Raw genomic sequence first — 18,550 nt, forward strand, 5'->3', positions numbered from 1 at the left:
GTACAAGAGTTGTGGATGGACAATAGTTCCTATGACAAAGTTACCATGGATACTATTATTTATAGAGTCAAAAATTGGATGTGTCTACCTAATCGCGATGAGCAAAAATCTGTTTTGCAAGTAGTGGAATTTTTTAGATCACTAAATACTAACCCAACTAGGGCAGAACGTCCTCTTGTAGAGCTATCGGTGTCATTCACCCCAATTTTGTAATGATACAGTATCAGGAGATTAAGTTTCAAGAATGGCTCTTTGTTTGTCTCTCTTCAAAATTTGATATGTGCATTGTTTGAAATATTTTCTCATTGAGTCTTTGCAATATCTCTCTCCTCTTGTGGTGTTTAAGTTTATGTTTTCTCTTCAAAATTTGATGTCCGCGCATTATTTGAAGTATTCTTTGAGTCAAGTGGATATTTCTCATTGAGTCTTTGCAATACATATCTCATCTCGTGGTGTTAAACTTTAAGTTTTTGAGGGTAATGGTCAATTTATCTTACGTTGAACTTTACAGTTCATTAAAATCCTAAAGTCATTTACATTCATGCAGATATGGCAGAAGCGCAAGCAAATGAGCATCAAGAGTTAGCCAAGAAGGCATATGAGCAAATGAAGGCCCTTACACATGGACTGACAGCCCGCGAAGCTACGAGAACAGCATGTAAGTTATCGAAATGGACAAATCCTACTTATGCCCAATGGAAAGACATAAATAAATGCATAACCACAGAGATGATAAAGGAAATATGGCCATGTCCAGATGGCGAGATTAAGAAGGAAAGATGGAAGGTTTTGCGTTGCACTCATAATGATATCAAATTTAATGCCGAGCGTATTTTCTTGGAGGTGTACGGTCGTCCTCTCCATAATGCCGACGCTCCACTCTATTTTGCTAAGATGCTATATGCACAATTTATCCTAGAAACTCCAGTGGACTTTGCCTCCAGAGAGGCCACTGTTAACACCCACCCACGACATACGTGAGGAGACAGTGACATTCACAAGGGAGGAACTTGCTCTCATGGTGGAGGACGCTGGATTGGAGTTAAACAAGGTCAAAGAAAGCTTAGGGGCACAGCTAGTAGAGAAGGAGAAAGAAGCTGTACGATTATCTCAAGTGTCAACTCCTCCCCCGGCCAATAGAGGGATTCAAGAGCAGCTCACAAAGATCAACCAAGATGTACAGACCATCTCTTCATGTATAGCTCTTGTGCGCTGAGGGAACCACATCTCTCATTTTTTGATACATCTTGATCTTGTGGGAGTTTGTGCTGAGGCTACTAGTTCCTCCATCCCCCAATGTCCTGTATGTTACAAAGTATTCGATGGGTGGAGCAGCCAGTATATACTGCCCTATGGACACTACTACCACTTAATATGTTTAGTGAGACAAATGCAAAATATTTCCACATGTGCATTGTGCAGTGTCCCAATAAATCAAGGTATTTATACAGTGTTCGGCATGGCTAGCAAATATAAACCACCATGACCTTTAGATGCAACTCCTAGTGCAATTCGCAATTTATTTCAAGATGAAAGCTAAGAAAGACATAAATCCTACTTTTGTATTGATAATTTCTCCAAATACAATCACTTGTACAAGTATTTTTATGAAATTAATGAAATGACTTCTTCCTCTATGTCAGTATCTTGCTCCAAAATTCTTTCACCGTTTACCCTCTTGTCTGCTAAATTAAGCTCATCTAAGTCAATGTCCAAATTGTCTTCTATCTCAAGGCTAGTGCACCCAACATCAAAGTTCTCGGCTACTACATCGTCACAATCGTACATCCATCTGGGCATATCTTCTTCATACTCTTTGCTTTCAATGTCTCGCAACATCTTTTCATTGCAATACATGTAAACAAGTTTATCTGCTTGATCTGTAAAAAGTCGATTACGAATAGTACTGTGAATATATTTGTACATGCTTTAGTTTCTTTCTGAGCCTGAGTTTGAAGAGCACTGACTTAGAACCTTCATCGCAAGGTTGCGCAATAAAGCATAATGCTCACCACCATTCATCATCCACCACTTCTATGCAGGTTGCTCTTTAGCCATTTGTTGAACAAGAGAGTTGGAAAATAAACCCTCTTTCAATCGAAATGAGGTCATCTTCTTTATGCACTTTACATGATCATCAACATTATTATAAAAAGTGTTTACCACTTTATAAAAATCTTGAACCACCTCAACGTTGGACATCAAATCCATATTCCAATATTCAGGATCTAACATGTAAGCAGCACTGTGTAGTAGTGAATGCGCTCCAATCCATCTAGCATGGAAGTACTTCAATAGGACTTTTCTTTGTCTACTGGAGAATGGTACACACTATTGCTTTTCCACCCACTGAATGCTCTAATTTCTCAGGACACTCCAAACTCCGTGGGATAGTCCACCATTGCATCCATGCTTTTTCGAGATTAGGCACCCTTTAATCAAGACTTCGTACAGCATACATAACAGGCATCATTACATGGTATGCATCCATGGTATGCATCCATCACACTGTTCCACCAACTTCTTCTCGTAAGCGCTGCCTTCAAGACTTTGATTTTCTCTTTCACTTTTTCAAGTTGAGTGCTCTCATAGTCATGAAATGTCATGCATGTAAATGTTTCGCAAACTGCATCTTTATTTCGAAGAAGAGACTCAAAAGTGCAAAAGTGAGTGCAAAACCTAGTCTCCGCTGGAAGCTTTAACATAACTAACATGCAAGGTCAAAAAATATCTAACACTCTCTTTCTCTTGAGCATGAATCTCACAAGCTGGTGAGCAGTGTCGAGGATTGAGGCAAACCATTTGGTATCATCACTTTTATACCAATCTTTTAATACAAGATTCAAACTATGAGTATTATAGTCTACTGGAAAAACATGTGGATAGTGTCGCTTTAGGATTTTGGATACATTCTTGCAATTCTTTGCATTGTCCATGACGATTTAGACTACATTTTTGGCATCCACTTCCTCTATATATATCACAGAGCCAATGACTTGAGAAATGTAAGCCCCAGTTTTGATTGAACCAGCAAAATCCACGGCACAAATGAAAGTCTCACCTCTAGGTGAAATAACCATTATATTAATTAATGGTTTTCTTTGTACATTAGACCATCCATCACTTACTATACTATATCCAGAAAGCTCTATATTGCTAAGAATTATTCTTTGTGTACAGGTTCTTTTACTTGCGCATAAAATTTCTCTAATAGATCATTTTGCATAGCATGTAGGCGGTGAAAACCCTGGTCCAAACTCACCAATTTTCTTCCATGCTCTCTTCCAATGCTCACTGTCCACCATCATCACAGCACTCCCAGAAAAGTAAATCGCAGCAACAAGGGCGAGTTGTGCATCATCGAGCGGACCTTGACGTAGGCTTTCTTGCAATGAAGTTTGACGCATGGGTATATTTCCTACGTCAAAGTTCCGCTTGCAGGAAGATGCACTGGGTAGATTACTTTCTGGCTGCACATTGACATTCAGAGTACAAGCAGGCGATGTAGCCGGAGTTTGATGATTAGAACAACAGTGTTCTTGCTGCCTTGATACATTAACGGTAGGAGTGTAATATTTTCTTGAATCTTTCTTTTAAATTTCTTCTCTTATGCGTTTGGCCACTGCAGGTGCGGAGAGGTGGGTACATGACTTTTTCTTCGCTCCGCCTAAAAAGTGTTCTCTTAGTCGAGGCACCCCACCTGATTTTACTGCGTGGCATAGCTTACACTCCCAATCTATGAATCAATCACCAACGTTAGTTGCATATTGCCACTCTATCCTAGGTGCCTTTTTTTTCCTACTATTTGGAATTTGGACTCTATTGGAGGTATCACTGGATCCAACATTGTCCTCCATCTCAAATAACCTATTCAACCAAGCATATAACAATGAATACACAAATGAAAAAACATTGTCCTCCATCTCAAATAACCTAATCAACCAAGCATATAACAATGAATACACAAATGAAAAAACAACAATCACTCACTCATTACAAAACATACATTAGTAGACAAACTACTTCAAAACTATCTTGACAAACACAAAAGATCATCACATAACACAAAACTACTTCGAAACTATCTTGCAAGGTCTAACTACAAAACTACTTCAAAACTATCATGCACATTGCACCTCAAATGAAGGACCTTTTGTACCCAATTAAGGATACTTTACATAATCAAAGATCTATGCTTGCCTAATACTCTAGTATAGGACAATAGACCTTCTCTAACATTCACAAAGAAAATCAAAGATCTATGCTTGCCCAATACTCTAGTATAGGACAATAGACCCTTGTCTACTATAAACTATATCAAGTATCAAGAACCAATACAAGCCCCTAAGCAGGACTCTTGGCTCCATCAAACCATTCATAAAGCAGAATGAGGTAGATTACCTACGTAGCTCAAATGCAAAGCTGAATGACTCCAACTTTGTCCCTAAATCTCTGCAAGTATTAGCTACGAACCACACCCTGCTCCCAATTCAAAGAACTAAGGACGAGTGGCTCAATAGCCTTAGGAGTGCCTACAAGAAAAGACGACAGTCCCTAAGATAAGGACGTTCTTCCCAAGAGGACACTTCTAGCAACTCGAGAGCTCTACAAGTACTTTGAGGAGAGATATCACGCCCCCAAAACAAGGACTATCTCCCCAAAAGTTACATGATGGGTGTCGGGCAATGTTTATAAACATGACCGTAACCCGCCGGGTTTCTTTGGTTTTCCCGACAAGCCGGGAAAACCAAAGAAACCCGGCGGGGTTACGGGACTAGTAGGTTTCGGCAGGTCATTGCTCAGGTCATGTGAATATACAATGTGATCACAAGTTTTAATATGTTAGCAATAGGTTTTATTAACGTGATCACGAAATTGTGAAGACGTTAATGAAATCCCTGATAGAGGCTTTTCATGGGCCTAAATTTTGGCACTTTAGCAAAACTTTTGCTACAGCTTTATAGTTTTCATGTGCTTCTTTGGTTTTCCCGGCGGGCCGGGAAAACCAAAGAGACTCGGCGGGGTTACGGGACTAGTAGGTTTCGACAGGTCATTGCTCAGGTCATGTGAATATACAATGTGATCACAAGTTTTAATATGTTAACAACAGGTTTTGTTAACGTGATCACGAAATTGTAAAAACGTTAATGAAATCCCTGATGGAGGCTTTTCATGGGCCTAAATTTTGGCACTTCAGCAAAACTTTTGCTACAGCTTTATAGTTATCATGTGCTCAAATACATTTGGGGTGTGATGAATGCTCGCACTGCCTGCATTCAAAAACAGAGGTAGATGTTGGCACATATATATTCGAAATGTGGCACGACTGTTGTTTTTTGTGGCTCGACTGTTGTTTATATACATACAATACGTAGCGAGGACCGCCACCATCATATTGTTTATCTACCACCGATAGCGACATCTCCGATGAGCTTCTGAATGCCGCCGCGAGCTACCACCATCATATTGTTTATCTACCACCGATAGCGACATCTCCGATGAGCTTCTGAGTGCCATTGCTCGTTGGAGGGCGCGCGATTTCAAAGGCAGGATCTTCACGTTTCTCTGCTTGGAGGGCCCGAGTCCCGGCGCGCGCGATTTCAAAGGCAGGATCTTCACGTTTCTCTGCTTGGAGGGCCCGAGTCCCGACGCGCGCGATTTCAAAGGCACCCACTTTCTTGAGGAATTATGAGCGCAGTGCAGCTCGCGCCGCCCAGATGCAGGAAAGCATGAGCGCAGTGCGGCTCGCGACGACAGTATATGTGCAGATTGATACTGTGAGACGACAGTATGTGTGCGGGTCGTCTTGCTGTGCCACACAAAATTCAAAAGTTGAAAGTGGAAAACATCACGATGGGCAAATTTATCATCCCTTCCATGGATATGCATCGGGTTGTTTTCTACATTTATTTATTTATTCCAGTGAGAGGGTCTCTCTATAAATATAAAAAAAAAGAGACAAAAAAGTCTACAAAACAAAACATCCAGGTGGCTAACAAATCACCGTATATCTCATCCACACTACTCATTGTCATTGCGTTGAGGAGATAGGGGTGGACAAGAGAAATCTACTAGGTCCACAAGGCAAGAGAGAAGAACAAAATCATCCTCCCAAAACATATCCAAATGTAGAACTTCATGAACCAAATATCCCTCCTTTGGAACGTAGATAGGAGGTTGCATATGAACATAAAATTGTATATCAACCAGAAACACCTCCGGAAGCCAATCAAACTGAACATCTATGGAAAGAGAAACTCATCCAAAAGTGCATGTTATCCATAAGCAATCTACAAATGTTTCAATCTAGTGCATAACCAAGAAAGCCAGTCAAGTCCAAACACTTTCCCCAGCAGGAGATCCCAAGCTTGCACAAAGAAAACCTCTCAGCAAAATAGGCTGATGAGTGGGCTTTTCTCCTGATCACAATCCAAGTAGACATAGGTTTTTAAGCTTTATACATAAAGCCTTTGCATAAGCTCATGCATAAAGATTTATGCATACGCCCATGCATAAAAGTTATATATAAGCCTTTTCTTATGAATGCATGCTTTGTTAAAACATGCATCCGTAAGCTTCAAAAAAAATGTACTAAAGAAAAAGAAATCCACTCGGAAGTGCTATAAAGACATGAATAAAAGAAAGGTTCAATGCTTGCAAAAGACACCGTTGCTTGAGAGAGCTTCAAGTAGCCAAAGAATGAATTCTCTTAATCTAGCCCACAAGAGAAGAGATTAGTAGAATTAGGTGATTTATTTTGTTATGCATACATTGAATCATGATAGATTCTTAGGGGATGCACTACTAAGAAACCCTATGTATCACATGCATTCAACGAGTACTTAAAAAACCCCTTGTAAATTTTTCATGAATAAAATGACCCCTTTCTCTTTATGAACTTACAGGTTCTTTTTCAAAATTGATTTAAAAAACCCTTTCTATAAATGTTCAATGCTTGCAAAAGACACCGTTGCCTGAGAGAGCTTCAAGTAGCCAAAGAATGAATTCTCTTAATCTAGCCACAAGAGAAGAGATTAGTAGAATTAGGTGATTTATTTTGTTATGCATACATTGAATCATAATAGATTCTCAGGGGATGCACTACTAAGAAACCCTATGTATCACATGCATTCAAGGAGTACTTAAAAAACCCCTTACTTGTAAATTTTTCATGAATAAAATGATCCCTTTCTCTTTATAGACTTACAGGTTCTTTTTCAAAATTGATTTAAAAAACCCTTTCTATAAATGTATTTTTGTAAATTTATCTTAAAATTTTGAAGACACGTATGCTAGTCATGCGAACAACATGGAAAAATGTATCATGATCATCAACTCCTGCAACTTGTGAGTATCTTTTTGCAACCAAACGAGCTTTGAACTTATCAAAAGATCCATCAGCCTTTCTCTTTGTTTTATATACCCATTCGCACTTAATAGGAACATGATCAGGAGGCAAATCAGTATAAGAACCCATGTACCTTTGGAAATCAAAGAATCATATTCGGCTTGCATAACCTCTTGCTAGTGATCCTTTTGTTGTGGAGAAGAGATAACTTCTGTATAGGTTGCTAGATCTTCATAAACATTAATAGCATCATCAAAATTGTCATCATAGACATGATTTGAACCATGGTCAATATCAATGGGAAGATCAATGTATATATCAAGATTATCACTAGAATCCTTCGTAGGGCCTTCAAAATCCTTCATAGGAGAAGAAGGCTACAAAACATCTTAAGAGATACAATGATTATCAAATAAAAAAGAAAAAGCAGTGAGTAAGGATTGTGTATCATCAGAATCCTTACTAGACCATGTACCTCCCATCGAACGTTCATCGAATAGAGCATCATGACTCATGATGATTTTTTGAGAAGTAGGATCACAAAATTTATATCCTTTAGAAATATCAGAATATCCAAAAAATATAAATTTCAAACTAGGAGGATCCAAATTTTGTCGTGTTTCTTTTGGCATGCGAATATATGCAATGTATCTAAAGGTACAAAAATGTGATACAGAAGGAGTTTTCCCTATCTAAACTGTAATGGGAATCTTACCAGCAGGTGCAATTGTGGGAAGATGATTTTGAACAAAGACTTCTATATGAACTGCTTCACCCAAAAGCTCCTAGATAATCCAGAATGAATAAGAATACATATCTCATAGCATTAAGAGTGGTTTGATTCTTATGCTCTGTACTGCCATTTCATTGAGGAGAATATGGAATAGTGAACTGATGATGAATTCCTTGTTCAATACAATAGTCATCGAAGAGATTTGAAATATATTTTCCATCATTGTCACTACGTAGAGTCTTGATAGAGCCACTAGTATGAAGTTCAACTGCTTTTTTATGTTGCTTAAATATGGATAAGGCTTTAGAATTATGCCTCAAGAGAAAAACATATGTGAAACGAGAAAAATCATCAATGAAGGTAATGAAATAACAATAGTGAGATTTGGAGGGAGGAAAAGGTCCACAAATATCCATATGGATGAGATCTAAAAGGGCATGTGAATGTGTAAAGGTAGAGATATGAAAAGGTTGTCAATGATACTTGCCAAGAGCACAATACTCACAGATGTCCATATGAGGATGAGCTTTAAGATCCATACCTCTGACGAGATCACGATGATGAATATCAAGAAGCTTTGCAAAATCCAAATGGACAAATCAATGATGCCATAACTTGCAATCAAGATCTCTTGGAGCAATAATAGCATTTGCAACACCATCATTCAAAGAGAGCTCAAACGGATTATCACGTCAAGGAGCTACTGTGAAAGTATGCCCATCCTTCTCAACTCGACACTTTGCATGATCAAAACCAACAAAAAGACCAAGATCAACAAGCCGGGAAACAGAAAGAAGATTCCTTTAAAGATCTAGAACATGCAAAAATCCTTGAAATATTCTCGTAGAGGAAAGGGTGCCAAGATAAGATCGCCAACACCCATGACTTGACAGTGTGCTACATGCTTTTCATGTTTTAACCCAAAAATAGCCAGTGAGATTAATCACTGGAATTCTACAAAACATGAATAAGAGATTGATGAAACATAGAACATGCACATGAATGGAATTAGCACAATTGATACTTCCTTTCTCTTTTCTTCACAATAGCAAGATTGATAATGCTTTGATACCATGTTGGAAATACACGAACATGAAGAGATAGGGACAAACTGACTCAGAGAGAGAAAGAGGAAGAGAGTTACACCATATACGCTCCCAAAAGACTAGTTCATATTGATTATGAGTTTGTATATATAGTTGAGATCTAGATTAAGTTAGGGTGTGATGTATATAGATCCAACAATTGTTCTTATCTCCCGCCCCCTATTATGTGCCTGACATGTGGGAGCTATCCCATAGTCCCCCACATCCATGCTTCCCACCACCTTCCCTACCCCTCTCACTTCTACTTTCCCTACTCTTGGCCCTTTAGCTCCTCCTAGTTCTTAGCGCACTCCTATTCCATCCACGGTGCCATCTCCCCAACATGCGGCATGCTCATGATTCCACTCAGGTGGTGATAGTTCCAGGGCTTCTTAGAGCTATCGGTGAGATCAAGTAGTGGGGGAGGTGGGTGCCGCAGATGCTTTAGGGGAGGTGCATGGTCACCTTTGGCTATATAGCATGCAACAGGCCCGGGGAGGGTGGGATGATTTAATATTACCTAAATAAGTAGGGAATGCCTTATATGGATGACACGGGATGGAGAGATTATTATACCTTTTGTTATTTAGTCAACCAAACCCCCTTTTGTTATTATACCTTTTGTTATTCAGTCAACCAAATCTATAAGGATGACTTCAAACTGTGGGTTAAATAGAAAGATAATACTTCATGTATGTAGTGTAGTGCATGCATGAGCGATTTCCAAACCCACCACCACACACACATATTTTTTCGATGTGAGTGGGTGAGGAATTACAATTTTAAGATCCTCAATAATAGGAGGTCTCGAGAAAGGAGGTACGCAAAAGAGGGAAAACAAATTCCTGCCAATTGCACCATTAAGGAGGACTAGAAGAAGTTAAAGAAGAAAGGAAGGAAGGGTACTCAATACCCTCAACAGAACGCGACACATGCGAGTCAAGTGTTGAACTTTGGTGCAATGAAGTATGGATCCAGAGGAAAAGCAAGCTAGCTCGCATGATTTTTAAGTTTTCTCCTTGCCATTTTTTACTAACTTTACTTCATGTGTCATCATGTTACCATTTTTTAGTAACTTTGCCATTTTTTACTAACTTTACTTCATGTGTCATCGTTACCCTTTTCATATGTCATGTATGTTGAAATGCATGTAGGAAAGAGTAACAGCTCACCCCCGCAAACACCACAATGAAGGGCACGCTTGGGAGTGGCTCTAGACGCCAAGGATTGATCACCAAAATAGATATCCAAGGAGTTCAACAGGGCAACTTGTGAGACTCTAAACTTGATTTATAATTATTTTACTTGTAGCTAACATGTTTGCATTGTATTTTCTTTTAACACAGCTGGAAGATGAGAATGTTGAAAGTGACGGTGATTGATGAAGGTGGTGGTGCATGTGGTGAAGATGTAGGGGAAGATAAAGATGAAGATGCACAAACAAACACAATGAATTAATTTAATTAGTGCCTTTGTATTTATTCATTTTTGGGACATAAACACTTTTAGTATTTTGCAACTTTGTATATAATTTGAAATTAATAAAAACCATGACATTGTTGTTTTATAAATTTTTTTTTGTGTTTTAAGTGTGTCTTAAAAAAAGTTTAAATAATGTTTTTTGGGGCAAACTATATGTGGCTCTAGCCGCACATGGCTATACGCATAAAGCCTTATGCATAAAGCTCTATGTAGAAGCTCTAAAAAAATGCATATAAAAATTAAAACCCCAATACCCAAGGGTGCAATAAATATAAATGAGAAGAACAAGAGCATTGGAGTTTACCTCAAGAGATGACGCTCGGGGTACTCTGTTAAGAAATAGGATATGAGAATGTAGTGGTAATGATGATTAATCACTTAGATTATGAAGCATAAACAAGCTCATCAATACACATACACAATGCTAATGTGATATGTGAATAGATGCACTTAGCATATGAAGGACCAACACATAAACACCATGAAGGGAAATGATAAACAATGAATAGCACAAGATTATCTTAATGCAAAAGAAGCTAGCCTTATGCCCACAAAGGATTCACAAAGTATATTGCCAAGAAATTACAAAGGCTCCTCTCATCACTCACAACAATGAGTGTAGGGGCCTTTTTATAAAGGGTTTCTAGAGGGAAGTGCATAATCTCCCGGATGTCTCCACCTTCCCCTGATTGTCTCACCAAACTCACCATAAAGTGACTCTACCATCAAGGGTGATACCTACCATGCCTACACTAGTTAATCGTGGTAATTGGAGACCTTATGACCTTAGAATTGTATCCCTAATGTGCACATAACATTTATCCACAAAGGACTAATACTAATGGATGCTAGATCACTAAAATCCCAACACCTTCTTGATCAAGCATCCATACCATGCAGGGTGTGCTTGGATTAGATCTACCACTAAGATAAAGATTCACTAAGGCATCACTATGATAAAATGAATGCCACACAAACTCTATAAGTATCACAAGCTTTAGAAAAGTGTATCAGTGGTGGCCACATTGGCCTCATGATGACTACTCTAGGTTTCTTATCTTGTTTCTTCTCGTTCTCCTCATCCCACTTCTTTTGGAAACACACTTTGGCTTCATGTCCCTTTATTCTTGCAGTAATAACAAGTCCTGAGAAACTTCACTACAAGACAATGCTGCCATACACGCGTTTCATACATGCGATAAATTACGAGCGCGTGTATGGTCGCGCTTGTATTTGAATAGAATCGAGCGCGTGTATTTTATCATTTAAGTTCGCGTGTATATTTGCATTTATCAACGCGTGTATAAACGCGTTTATATACATGCAGCAATACACGCATCTATACACGCTACCATACACGGATTAATACACGCTATCATACACGGATTAATACACGCCACCACACACGGATTAATACACGCATGGTAAAGAAAAACTGAAGAAAAACTGAATTCCTTTACAAAATTAAGAACTATTTTCTTTAAACCATCTCATAGTACATTACAGTATACATCATTACACAATCCCACTACATGCATTTACAACAATGAAATATATTCAAAAATAAATCATGCATATGAGATGATAGAAATGTCATCAATTTAGAACGTACAGTGACGGATTGGTTAGGGTTCGATCTCATCTTCAATAAGATCCATCCTTGCCAAACGATCAACATCAATATCCATTTGATCAATTTGTAAGGCTACGATTAAATTTATTCCACTATCGATATTCTGTACTCCATTGATAATGGTATCGATGTCCTGATCATCCTCATCAACATCACCATCATCCTCAATGGTAGGGTCATTCTCATGATCATGAGAAATGGCACGCTCATCCTCATTATCATGATCATCTCTTATTTCTTGATCATCGATCACAACATCTTCATTGGCATGTTCGACATCATCTTCATTGCGGCTTGTTACATCCTCCATATGCTCCATATCAGTGAATGTATTATACATCACTTTGGAACGTGGTGCAATAGGGATGACGTACCACCATTTAATGTCATGCACCATTGGTAGATAGATAACCTACTCAAATACACATAGTACAGTAATTAATTAGCATATCAAAAGTCAAGGGGTACGCGAGCTTAGATATATATGTACATGAAACACATTAGTAAAAAAATGCATACCTGCTCACATTGTTGTGGCAATACGAGCCTATCTTTCTTCGTTTGCCAAAACTTTGTAGAGTCAATAGTTACATAGCCACTTGCATGGCGTTTTATCGTTGCATCAGGCTCTTTTAACTTTGTAGAGTCAATAGTTACATAGCCACTTGCATGGCGTTTTATCGTTGCATCAGGCTCTTTTTCCACCACGTTCATTTGCATTTGACATCCAAAACATACACAAAGAAGAGACGAAAGTCAAGCCTAAATATGTCTTGGATTATGCCACAATAATCATCCATTTTTCCATTAGCTCCCTCAAAGCTACTAATGACACCGCAATCTTGTGTATTTCTCTTTTCATCAATTCTTTGTGTTTGAAAATGCTTGCCTTCACACCATATAGCATTGAACATAGTGCACTGGACCAAAATAGAAGCAATATTTGTGTAAGCAATGTGAATAAATATTAAAAGCAAATCACTTACAACTAATGCAAAACATTAGTTCTATGTACCTTTAACATGCATCCTCGTGCATACTCCCATTCTTCCGCCGTGATATGCAGCCCGTCGTAGCTCTCTGCTCTCTCCATTTCCTCATGCAACCAGTCAACATGGATATCATTCGGAAGTGTTGCTAGATGCTTAGGGTACGCCTTCCGAGAGCCATGTTGCCTCCAAAAGAGAGCTCTTTCTGCTTGCCTTTTTGTCTTTGCATCCTCATATCTTGTAACCCATCTGCTCATCACATCACTATTAAGGATACAAGTGAAATTGAGATCATCAATCAATGTTCTGTCAATTACTTTACTCTGTCCTTTTCCTTGAGGCACAATAGAGGTCATCCTCAAGTCCTCTTCATTGCTCCATAGTCGTGGCAAAGAGCTGTCCACCTGACCAAGAAATTCTGAAATATATACAAGAGACTCTTGTATCAACCAACCCTCGGCCATGCTTCCTTCAGGCCTTGCACTTTGCCTCACAAAGTCTTTTAAGGTCTTCATGAAGCGCTCTAGGAAGAACATCCAACGTGCATGCACAGTACCACATAAAGCGATTTCGTCCACTAAATGTACAATGAGATGTAGTTGACTTGTGAGAATGGTTCGCGAAAAAGTCTCCTCTACCAAACAAACCACCTCCACTACCATAATACGCGCATCATCCAACGTGGCTGGATCGATTGCTTTGGAACTAACATATCTGAAAAATAAATAAATAGTACGTTATACCTCATGCACATTCTATTTGCAAGGTATAATGAAGGGTGATCTGACATGGGTTTTACATATCTCACAAGCTTGCCCATCTTATAAATACATTTTTTCAAACTCTTATTTGCACAATGGTCGATGCTAGTAGGTAGTATGAACTGCGCACATAAGAGCACATGTATGTATGGTTTATGGCATTACAAAATTTAATTTCAACGTACAAGACTTGGAAAACACTTACTTGAAGCATCTTGTGCCAATCGTGGGACTTCAACCCATATAGTTGCTCAACGCCTCTTTTCTTAGTGGCTGTAAAGGCTCCCTTCAATGATCTCATGTATCCAGTGCGAGTACGCAAAGTGGTGATGGCCTGCTTTACCTGCTTCTCCTCTTTCTTTGATATAATCCATGGTGCAGGCGGAAGACGAACGTGCCTACCCACCTCTCGTGGCCAAGCTTGATGCATACGTCCTACGACCCGCAAGTCCTCACGTACGCTAACATTGTCTCATTTACCAATAATATGTTCCCAAATACTAGATCCCACATTCTTGAAGATGTGCATGGGATCAAGAAGATGGTTGATCTTAAGATGGGTCCAATATGGCAGCCGAAAAAAAATGGAGTACCTACACAAAGGATTGCTCTATGTGACCTTTAATCCAATTAGAGACTACACAAAACAAGATTGAAAATGCATTACTATACCTGTTCATGCCATCTAGAGGAAGAATAGTTATAGACTCCCAAATACGCTTCCAATCTTTTGCACGAAGTGTTTGTGGAGGAATGTAACTCCTACTAGCAACATATTTAGGATGATCTGAGGGGAGAAATCGATGATGATTATCGAATATGGTCTTACACAAACCGTCAGCATACTCATGTACTAACGAAGGGCCACAAACAGGACATGCATGTTTACCCGATGTTTTCAAACCTGTTAAAATATAAATAAAAGTTAGAATAATAAGGTCAATATGTATAATTAATATATATAGCCAATAATATTAGAGTAGGGAGGTAATTAGAATTCTTACCAGAACAATCGCTGTATCCTGGAAAGTCATGCATTGTCCACATCAACACTGCTTTTAAGTCAAAGTGTCGAGAGGAGGGAGGCCTACTAATGTCCACCACCGCAACACCTCTCCATAGTTCCTCCAACTCATCAATCAACGGTTCAAGATAAACATCCATATGCTTGACTTTATGTTTCCTTGGAATTAGAAGAGATAACATAAGATGTCCCTTCTTGATCGCCATTGATGGTGGAAGGTTGTAATTCACCAACACAACTGGCCACACGCTGTATGCGGTGCTTTTGAATACCATCAATTTACATCTACTCACCTCTAAACCTGTTTGATTCCATTCTCCATACATGGAGATATGATTCAAGGTAATTCGACGTGCTCGTACAATGCATCCTTGACATCGATTACACATACATTTGATCCGTTGTCCCAACCACACATCGCGATTACGATGACACATTGTCTCATCTTCCCCAGATCTGCTTGAAGAGGTTGATGACATCCTATGTACAATCCAGAAAACACAAAATCATAATATGTTTTTAATGAAAGTATAAAAATCGCGTGTATTGACGCGGCTATTTCCTAAAAATTGCGTGTATTAACGCGGCTATTTCCTAAAAAATGCGTGTATTAACGCGGGTAATTCCTGCAAAACGCATGTATAAACGCAGCTAAATTATCATACATGCGAAGATACACGCGTTTCTAAATGCGACGGTCTGTTTAAACTAAAAATAGCCCGCCTTCCCCAAATAAAGATTTTGAACTAACATATCAACACTGCTTTCGTTTTCGCCTCTTCCAACAGAAACGAAACCTAAGTGCAAGGAGGGAGCAGAGAAGGAGCACACACGGGAGGAAACCGAGTAAGAAAGAAGACTCACTTTTTCAGAGGTGAGTCAGTTTGTCCTTTGCCTTGTCTCCTTCCTCAGATTTGTTTATACTATTTTCTCTTTGCTTTTTGGGTTTGTCTCCGTCCTTTTGCTTCTGTGCACACGATTGGGTGAATGATTCCGACAGGGGCGACAGTGGACCTTTTATAAGGACACTTTGTCGGAGGTCAGTCCCTTTGAAAATTTTTTTTTGGCGCAGGTCGCATGTAGAAATGCGTGTAAAAGCGCGTGTATCCTGTTTGCAGAGTATGTTCACGCGGATATACACGCGTTTCTGGATGGGTGTATACACGTGGTTTTTGACGGGTTTATACACGCGTTTCTGCATGGATGTATACACGAGACTGCGTTTCCTGTTTCTATGGTTTGCAGGCAACACAACTGACTTGAATGATGATATTTGTGTGAGTCAAGAGACAGCCCATGATGTACATGAGGATTATTTTTGCAGGTTCTTTATGGATATTCCAGGTTCTTCATCCGATCCATTTGCGTACAGCAATTGGCTGATGGAGATGCTGAATCATTTTGGGCGCCATCCTGGTCGAGTTGAGCTTACAGAGTATATGTATGCCCATCCCCCTCCTTCCCTGCCTGGTGTCTATACCCCTATCGTGAGTATCCAGGGCACTCCAGTGCCGTCTATGCCTACGAGTCCGACGAGACGGCATGCAGCTTCTCCTCTTCCACGTCCACCGAGGAGACATACCTCGTCCCAGACACACTCACGCACACCCTCACAGCCACCATCATGTGCTCCCTCAGAGCCACCGTCACATCAGGGCTCACAGCCACCGTCACGTAGACAATCCCCCAGTCATAACTCCACCCGCAGCAGTAGGAAGAGTGGGAGTGGAGGATGCGGCGGGTGCTTTAGTGGGGGAGATGGGGGAGGTGGGGGAGGTAGTAGGGCACGCGGTGAGAGAGGAGATAGAGGGAGAAGAGTTAGAGGAGACAGTTCGGAAGAGGAGGAGATGAGAGAGGTGGAGAGAGTGGTCTGCTATGATGTGACAGATAGGGGCGGGATAGTGATGGATGCGAGGGGGAGGGAAATGGAGTACATGCGTGGGGTAGTATCAAACTCATATAGAAATTGTTTTATTAAATTTAAAGATCAAAATAGCCGATTAGTTGGGGAGGTGATAGAGGCTGTACATAGTCGGTACCCCAATCCCCCACATGCTACATTCTCGGATGTATGGGGAAGGACGCGAATAAGGGAGATCTTAAGTAATAAAAGATCTCACCTTAAAAAACTCGCGTACGATGACCGGCTAAATGTAGCTGCGGGTGGCTATCCTGCCGAGAAACCTACCACTGTGCACAAACGCGAGTGGAAGGAGGCAAAGAAACGAGCAGAGGGTGGCGTGAAGAGCAGGCAACATGTGGAGGCACGACGGATCCAGATGGAGACCATTGGATCTTCGCATTTCGGATCTGGCGGCGTCGAGTCATGGGAGGCAGAGTTCGTAAGTATCTTGCCACTTTATTTGATTGTTTACTTAATTCATTGATTCTATGATTGTTTTAATCTTACAAATTGTGTTGATTATGATACAGCGACGAGTTACGGGGAGGAAGCCCACAACCCACGATACTGCGTATGCTCGCCGGCATAGCAGACGTGACACGTGGGCCATCTTCAGAGCCGAGGGACGTATTACGGACGCGCAGTTTGAGATGGCCATGAGACCATACAGTCGACAGGTACTTGAAAATTCTAAACGAATGATTTTGGTTTATTGAATTACATATATATACACTTATATACTATATATTACTTGAACAGGCATAAGCTGCTGAAGATCCACCCGCCGCCGCCACTGCAGAGGGTGGACGTGAGCACTACTCATCAGACATTCCGACCGATGTGAGCTCATCTGAGCATGGAGGGAGCACCGAGTCATCATCTGGGTCTGAGTAGTACTCAGACTTATAGTATCACATTCCATATTGAGGATGTGGTTGTATATATTTTTTTGTAAACTGAAGCCATGGGCTACTTCGAGATATGGACTCCCTTGTATATATGTGTGAAATTTTGATAGTAATATTGAATCGTGAATCGATAGTATTACATTCATGTCTGTCTTGAATCGTGTATTGACAATGTATGCATTCATGTCATTCTTGTCTTAATTTCCCTCGTGCATATGTTCTTCGTGGATGGTCTAATGCACAAAAAAAAATAATCAGAGAGTGTTATTGGGTGTTGGAATGCTGGAATAGCACTCTCTGGATTTTTTTTTGCTCTCTGTTCGCGTGTATAAACGCGTTTGATCTGCTAAAAATCGCGTGTATATACGCGGATACTCTGTAAAATACGCATGTATAAACGCGTCAAAACTAACAATTACGCGTGTATAAGCGCATCTAAATTAAAAAAACGCGTGTATAGATGCATGTATCAATGCGTCTGAGTACATCTGAACTGAACAGAATGCGTGTATACACCCGTGTATGAGCGCGTCTGCGAGGCCCTATACACGTGCTTTTACATGCATGTCTCTTGCCGCGATGATACACGCGCTGATACACGGGCTCGCTACTTTTTTTCACAAGTCATTTTTAGCAGCTAGGAGCGTGGGTATGAGCCCGATCCCTTGTAGTGCTTCTTCATCT

Source organism: Cibotium barometz, chromosome 29 (assembly GCF_041138505.1).
Source record: "Cibotium barometz isolate CiBa-2024 chromosome 29, ASM4113850v1, whole genome shotgun sequence".
NCBI classification, from domain to species: Eukaryota; Viridiplantae; Streptophyta; class Polypodiopsida; order Cyatheales; family Cibotiaceae; genus Cibotium; species Cibotium barometz.